This window comes from Olea europaea, unplaced genomic scaffold (genome assembly GCF_002742605.1).
Source record: "Olea europaea var. sylvestris unplaced genomic scaffold, O_europaea_v1 scaffold1763, whole genome shotgun sequence".
Taxonomy (NCBI): Eukaryota; Viridiplantae; Streptophyta; class Magnoliopsida; order Lamiales; family Oleaceae; genus Olea; species Olea europaea.
The window spans coordinates 150251-158443 of record NW_019235355.1 but is presented as its reverse complement, the minus strand read 5'-3'; positions in this window follow the sequence as shown (position 1 = coordinate 158443).

Sequence of the window (8193 nt, the reverse complement as noted above, 5' to 3'; positions counted from 1 at the left end):
CTACAAGTTGAATATATTTGGAATGTGGGGTATTTAAAAATTTCAAATAAGATACACCTTATATTTATTATTCTTTGTGTAAGTCTGACTTTTGAAAAGTATTAGAAATGAAATTGGAGACATGCAAGTGAAATACAAGAGTTAAATAGATGCACATGTTCAAACATGAAACATGTGACTAGAAGCCAATTTTAAATTTCATTGTTTATCTTTATTATACTTAATGTGACATTAATATTTTGAAATGTTTTAGAAGATTTTGCAGATGTGCTGATGTGCAAGCAGAAAATAAAAGTTTGCAAATATTATGATACCAAATTATTGTCCAAGAGGTACATGAATATATTGAAATCCATAGACATATATGTAAGAGAAAATTACACAGAGACCTGTTTTTAAAGTTTAAATTTGATTATTCAAATTTTAAGTTTAAACTTCCATAAATCAGGTTATAATTATTTATTTAATATTCTTTAACAAATATATTTTTAATAATCAATAAATTAGTTACTGTCATTTACGCTAATGGGAGAGAGAATTTTTAAAATCAAATTTCATTAACTCTAATCTTCTATTTCCAGCAACGGAGAAACTGAACACTATTCTTCAACCAACAGTACCAAGTTCGCCTGAGAGATTTCCTCATTTTTTGACCGCTATCACCAGTGTTTTTGTTGAATCTCTCCTTCCTACTTCATTCATTCAATCTTATATTGTAATTCAAGAACTTATTAACCCTAACTCCTTACAAACCCAAATTGAAAATGCTATTAACAAAAGAGTGTAGATCGAAAATCTCGTTCTAGTAGGTGTGGGTCCTTATCTATCAATGCAGGTGGGTGCAGGTGCTAATAGGCACATTTACACCTTTGAGTATGTGGAGATCATGATTGCTAATATTAAGCAAGCTTAGTAGCGTTTGACTATTTTGGGTTTGGAGTTGAAGGTGAGATTATGAAAACTTATTCTCTTTGGTATGTTAAGATGCATTGCATACAATTCTTGTCAAGTTAAATACATTCCTTAGGTTTGTTCTGTCAAGGTTTCCAATTGATTCCAATTCTGTAGAGTTGAACGATAGTTCTTTTGGTCAAGTTTTGTGTTATAATTACAATAACTACTNAAGGTTTCCAATTGATTCCAATTCTGTAGAGTTGAACGATAGTTCTTTTGGTCAAGTTTTGTGTTATAATTACAATAACTACTTACATAATTACTAAAATTGTTGGAAACAAGGACTATTCAGGAGTGTTTATTGTATCATATCTAGGCCCTATGTTTGCACTTATTTTTGGAAAGGCAGCCCCCATCCTACCTCTGCTCCATACAAACGTGAAAACTTGCACACCAACACCAGCCCCTGTATTTCCAGTAGGTTGCGTGTCGTGATTTGTACCGGTATTATTCTAACATTGACCCACCTCCATTCTTCCTAACAAGGAGGGAGGAAAAATTCAACGTGGTATTAAAATCTTGTTCAATTTATTGTCTGCAGGCTTGTAAAGAAATTTTAGCTAACTAATCTTGATAAGTGCGTTTTAGTGCACTTATTTAATCCACAAACATGAATAAATCACGAGAAAAGTATTTAAATTGTGGCTTAAATTCGTTTGATTCTTCGATTGTAGGGTATAGTGTTGGACATGGTGGAATTCATGAGAAAAAGAAGCAAAAATGACCAAAACGAATCAAAACGAAAGTTTAGGGACCAACATGCAAATATCCAAAAGATGAACCAAAGGAGCAATCAAAGATTCGATCGATCCAAGTACCAATTGTAGGTTAACATTGATAAAGGGAACGAAAAGAAGGAATAAATGAGGCCAAGAATGTAGAAAATGAAGTTCAATGACTAAAATCGACTTGTGGAAAAAGGGCACCCATGTGGTTGCATAGGTTATACCTATGCAATTGTATAGGAGCCAACCGAAAGTAAAACGCCAAAATTTTTTAGCCTGTACGGTCGCATAGGTTATATCGGAGGGTCAATTCTGCAGTTTTCGTTTTACGTTATAACTCTATTGGAACACAATTTAGACGCGATATAAAAGCCCAGACTCGTCAGAATTAGGGCTAGAACGCATTGGAGGAGAACAAAACACTTCTTGGAGACTAAATTGAGGGAGATCAACAAGAGATTTCATGAAGAACATCAAGATTTCATCAAATTTCAATATCCGAAGATGTTTTATTTTCAAGAATTCATGTATTCTATTAGATTTTCAATGTTAGGCTAAGTTTTCTCACACTAGGAGATCGATGAACTATGTAATATGATTTTTGAATTTTAATTTTGCAATTTGATAAACTAAACGCATATTTAATTGATTAAATGATTTATAAACATTTAGTTCATCCATGATTGAGTGCACGCGATTGTGTGATGTGTAGTGATTTATTTCTTACATTCGAAGGGAGATAGATTTGACAATGTATAGATCATCGTAGGGTCCGATAGGGGATAGAAATATATCTCTATGCCTTGCGTGACTCTTTAGTTGCTCATAAAATTCCATGCATTCTTATGTATATGCATCTATCATAGAAATGTAGGCCGGTGATACATAAGAATAGACTCAATATTGCTCGAGAGAGTGTGTTGGATAGACTTAGGAGCATTAAATCGTCAATAATCAAATTGTGTTATCAGATTGTGAAATTTGGGTTTCAAGTGATTGTTACTTAGGAATTCGTGATCCTAGCGTTTTCTAATTTCATCGAATACAATCAATTTTGCATTTCAGTAATCATTTTGCGATTAATTTCATTTGAACACATAGCTTGGATAATCAAATCATTTAGCGAAAGTAGGGTTTTCATAAATTAGGGTTTTACTAAATTAGGGTTTTTCTAAAGAATAAATTTCTGTTTTGACAAATTCGTTTCGGCTAAGGCTAAGATAGATAAAATGGAACTACTTGATCTCTGTAGGACGATACTCGAAACTTAATATTCTACTTTATTACTTGTTAACAAACCGTACACTTGCGGTAATTTTAAGTCGAAAGAAATATTTCGTGAACAAATCTTAAATGGTATAAAACTACATATAAATAATGTGTTATTGGTACTTTCAGAACTATGTAGACTTGTGCAATAAGGATTGGCTGGTATTGTGTAATCTAGGGTGCAGGTAATTAGATTGGATTATTTTGTTTATTATAATTTGTATTGGTCAATCATTGCTTCTTGTACATTCTACAGGTATTTGAGTCAAATAAAATTATGATCTAGAAATATCAACCTTAAAGATCCAGATGAATGAGTTGGGCCAGAAGTTAAAGAGAGCAATGCTCATGCGCAATCATATGAAAGAGAAACTAGGATGCTAGAACAAGAAAAAATTCACCTAAAGTAGAAGTACCAATTCGAGTTTAATAGATTTGAGCAAGCCACAAAGCTAAGGAAAAAATGGGGAACTAAATGATTAATGTATTCATTTAAAAAAAATTATATGCTTGAGAGATGAATAGCTGATGTACATACTATATAGTTGAAACATTTAATGTGTATGAATATGAATTTATTTTGTTTTGGTTAATAAGTTTATTTAGTTTGTTCATGTGACTGTTGAAATTTTGGACGTGTAAGTTTGTCATTTAAGCATGTCGTATGAGAATTTTTTCCCTATCGTTTAAGCTGGTCATTAGTTACTTCATGTTACTAAAAAATGTCATCCACTACAAGTCAAAGGTTATATCACAAATCACATGTAATTGGTAACATATCACAATTAGACATATATCTGGTCACATGTCCCAGATCATTGCTCCCAGGCCACAGGTCACAAGTCATGGGTGAAAATTGGTCACATGTCCTTTGTTACCACTTATAATTCAATTGTCAAAGTTCAATGAACACTTGTTACATGTCACAAGTCTTTACGCAATTGATAGAGTCCATTGATTTATAATCACATGGCACAGGTACCAGTTCACAGGTTACATATCATTGTGCACAGGTCACAATATCCACAAGTCACAGATCAAATAGAATTGGTCACAGATTACTGATTTATGTCCACAGGTCACAAGTTACAGTTCACGGAGCAGTAGTCACAGGTAATAAGTCATAGGTGCTCGTGAGTATAGTGTTGATGTGCACGATGGTGGGGATTGTAGTGGGGTAAAGTAGATGGGATGAAGAGCGATTATGACGAGTTATTGGATAATTGTGACCAATAAAATGAGTAATTTGTGACCCGTAAATAATGTGACCTAAAAAATGTGTGATATGTGACTACATTTGTAACTGTGATTTAAAATTTGTGTATTCGTGATCGATAAATAAATTGTAACCAATGAATTTGAAAATTTGTAATAAAATAAATAAGTTTAATTTAATAATTGGTGATCAATAAATGAGTTGTAACCAATTAATTTAATAATTTGTGATCGATAAATGACTTGTGATCAATTAATTTGATAATTCCTGAACAATAAATAATTTTTGACGTATAAAAATATATAAATTGAGAGTAAATTTGTAATTGACACTTACAATCATGGCTGTGTAATTTGTGACTAGCATGTGACCATAACTACAAATTATGCCTAATTGTGACCATGATTTGTTTAATTAAATTATATGTCACAAAATTCGAAAAAATAATGATCTTGGAATTCAAGATATGTTTGAGAAAGTGAAAGTAAGATGTGAGAGAACCAATTATCTTTAATAACTGAGTAATATTTAACAAACTCGTGGACAAATTTCAAAAATTAAGTGTTCACATTTATGACCTTGGATAAATATTATGGCCTATAATTGAAACTTAACAAGTCACAGTCACATATCATACAATTTATAGGCCACAATTACATACTAAGTCACAATTACTCAAGGTCACTGTCATAGTCACATACGACACAATTTATTGATCACAATTACATATGATGTCACAAATCAAATAATTAATAGGTCATAAATAATTTATTAACTATAAATTATACAATTAACTGGTCATGATCACTAATTTATCTTAGCACAACTACACCATTTCTATTAGTCAAAAATCACACCAGTTTCCCTTGAATCTTTACTGCACATCACTAATAAATCACACAATTTCTAGTCGCAAGCCACCTCATTTTCCTTGGCACAAATTTAATCAATTCGGCCACCCATCTCACATATCTGTATTTACCATTGACAACATGATTTGCATTTACCATCATGTCTAATGGAACCAAGCTTCCATTTTTACACAAAAAAGTGAAAATAGAACTGAAGTGAAAAGATAAATGGAAGCAAAAACACTACAGCAACACTCACAAACACAAATATTAGCTTGATACTAGCCTATTACTCTAGTTCTAGCCATTGTCCTACATTTGCATTCTCAATTAACTAATATCCGTAGCCTTGGCAGTAGCTATATTTTTAATAATTTTGATCTCCTCAACAAATTATTTTCATTAAATGCCTGTTTTTTCTATGTTTTACCAAACATTTAACAACCAAAAATCCAAACGCTCTCAACTTCTCCACTCCAAACTAATTATATATCTCACATGTAATACCATACCAATTATGTCACCCATCACCACAGTCATCGCCACCACTACCGAGTTATTCTTCCTTTTCACCGTCACACTCGTAGAAGCCCACTAAACAAATGATGAGTACACCACCTTTGAATCTCAATCCCTATCTATTATCGACGAGAGCTGCGTCATTTGATTCCTTATGGTGAAGATTCTCAACACCGACGAAAATAATAACTTAATTGAACCTAATTCTTTAATTGATCAATTTGAAGGATCTAAGAGAGAGAGAGAGAGATTGGGGTGGATATCTTTCATTAGGGAAGTTGTATAAAGAGAGATTTTGCTCGATTAGCGAGGATACAGTAGATTGGGAAATTTGTCTTTATAGAGATTATGATGAAATTGATTTTCCTAAATTTCATACATCTTATATATATATATATATATATATATATATATATATATATCACCTGCTTTTTGAAATATTTTTATAAGTTTGTTAAATGTGAAATTTTATAGTTAAAGTATTGTAGTTATGTATTTTTCCCTATATATAAATCATCGAGTGGGATGAGTTTAAACCCATAAAAGAGTCACCTTTGGGGTAACCTAACATTTGTGATTGGAGATCCCATTAAGAATGTTCAATGTAGTAGAAACAATCCGTACTGCATGACTTGTAATAACATTGTTTTATTTGTACTCATCCCTATGGTGATAGTGCTAATAATAATATGGTGTTAGGAAGGGTTTAACTTTGAATGAGTACTACAGCGAGAATTCTCGCAAGGTGTGATTCACACACACTCTCGAAGGACTCATCTATGTAAGAGTTGCCATGAGGCCGTGCTATGGGATTGGACTATTCTCTAAAGACTCTTACTAGAATCAAGATTAGAGTGCATGGCCACTAAGAGCCCTACCAGCTATGATCTAAAGCCTAAATCGATACTATGTATGGAACAATTGAAATGTGGCTTAAGGGACCTAATTCAAGGCTTAGTCTATTATGGCTCCCTCAAATGGAAATTGTTATCACTAAGTGAGGTTCAAATCCAAAAGATACCTACACCTATTACACAGTATAACGTTACCATTACCATTATTATTATTATTATTATTATTATTATTATTATTATTATATATATATATATATATATATATAACATTTAAAAAATGTTCCAACATAAACGCCATAATGACTAAGAAGTACTTGTGAAATGATTAATTTCTTGGTTTATAAATACAAAAGAGTGCTTCAAAGATCATAGTACTAGGAGAGGTAGTGCATCATTTTTTCCTTCTACTTATCTTGGTGCTAATAATTACAAAAAAGGCAAAAAATAATGCATTGTCTTCTTTGTTTAGTCTTAAGCCTATCTTATGAAAATTCAAAGATAATTAATAAAATTATGGAGGAGTTAAGTGCTCACTCACCAGGAAGATTTTCTAAATGGGTATAACATATCCCCTTATCGCCTTCAAGAGTCGAAATGAAATCATCAATGAACACATGTGGTTTGGAATTTCCTACCCCAACTCTTGCAGCCAAATGTTCTAACAGCTCTACATCAGGTGGATCAAATTTTACACCAGCAGGGAGCTCAGGCCATTCATTAATTATCTAAATAGGATGAAAGTCTTGAGTTAAATAAAGCTTAAACTTTTACCTAAAACGAATTGATGAAATCGAAGAAGAAAAAAATTTCTTTATTATTGGAACAGATGACTATGTTTATATATTATCTTCTTCTAGCATAACTCCCTCAATTCTCAATTTCTATTCCTATTTTTAAAGGTATGGATTAAGCTTGATAGTTGATTTGAGATATTAAGCTCTAAATTGGCTTCACGAGAGAAATATCCACTGCTTAAGTATCAGAAAGTGAGTTTAAATTGGCACAAGAATTTCAGCTACATCACTATTGTCAATTCGATAATGCCAATTTGGGCATTCACGACTCGCTCCACAATCTTTGATTTGAAACGCATCGGCAAGAGTGGCATTTTTCACCTTTTTAGCAAATCCTCTGCCATCAATTAGCCAAGTCCTGCATCACTTGCACACTAATTAAAACTGCACAAAAGAAACATAATTGAAACCATGCTCATTAGTATAACTAACAGAGCTAAATGAAAAATCAAGCAGATTAATTCCATAATTGGATTACATACCGAATTCTATAGCACACCACACAAAGAGAGCTGCAACTTTATTATTGATTCGAGCACAATCTCAAACATGAACACTGAATGGGAGAGAATGAATCAAACTGCATTCTCAGTTTATGATCAACGCTCATTCTCCCAACCCCTCAGAGTTCAATAGAAAAAAAAAAGAATTCAGTAAAGATAGAGATAATATCCAAGAAGGGGCAAAAGTTCAGCCTAGGTATTTCATGTTTACATCAAACCTTTAATCATGATATCAAAAGTATACTCTTTCATCAGAAATTGGTACAACAAAATAATTGCTCTTGGAGCTCAGAAAAACGATTAAAATTTTGCATGATTAGATTAAAAATCGAGTTGCATACCGAGATCTTATTCTTACCATTTCATTTTTAAAATTAAGAAAGAAAACCCTAAATTTCAGATTGAAGTAATTATATTATTTTGATATGGTGCATTCGAAATTGCCTTAAGTGTTTATGGTGCTTTCCTTCTCTCTAATCGGCTAAGTAAAGATTGTGGAGTAGGGAAG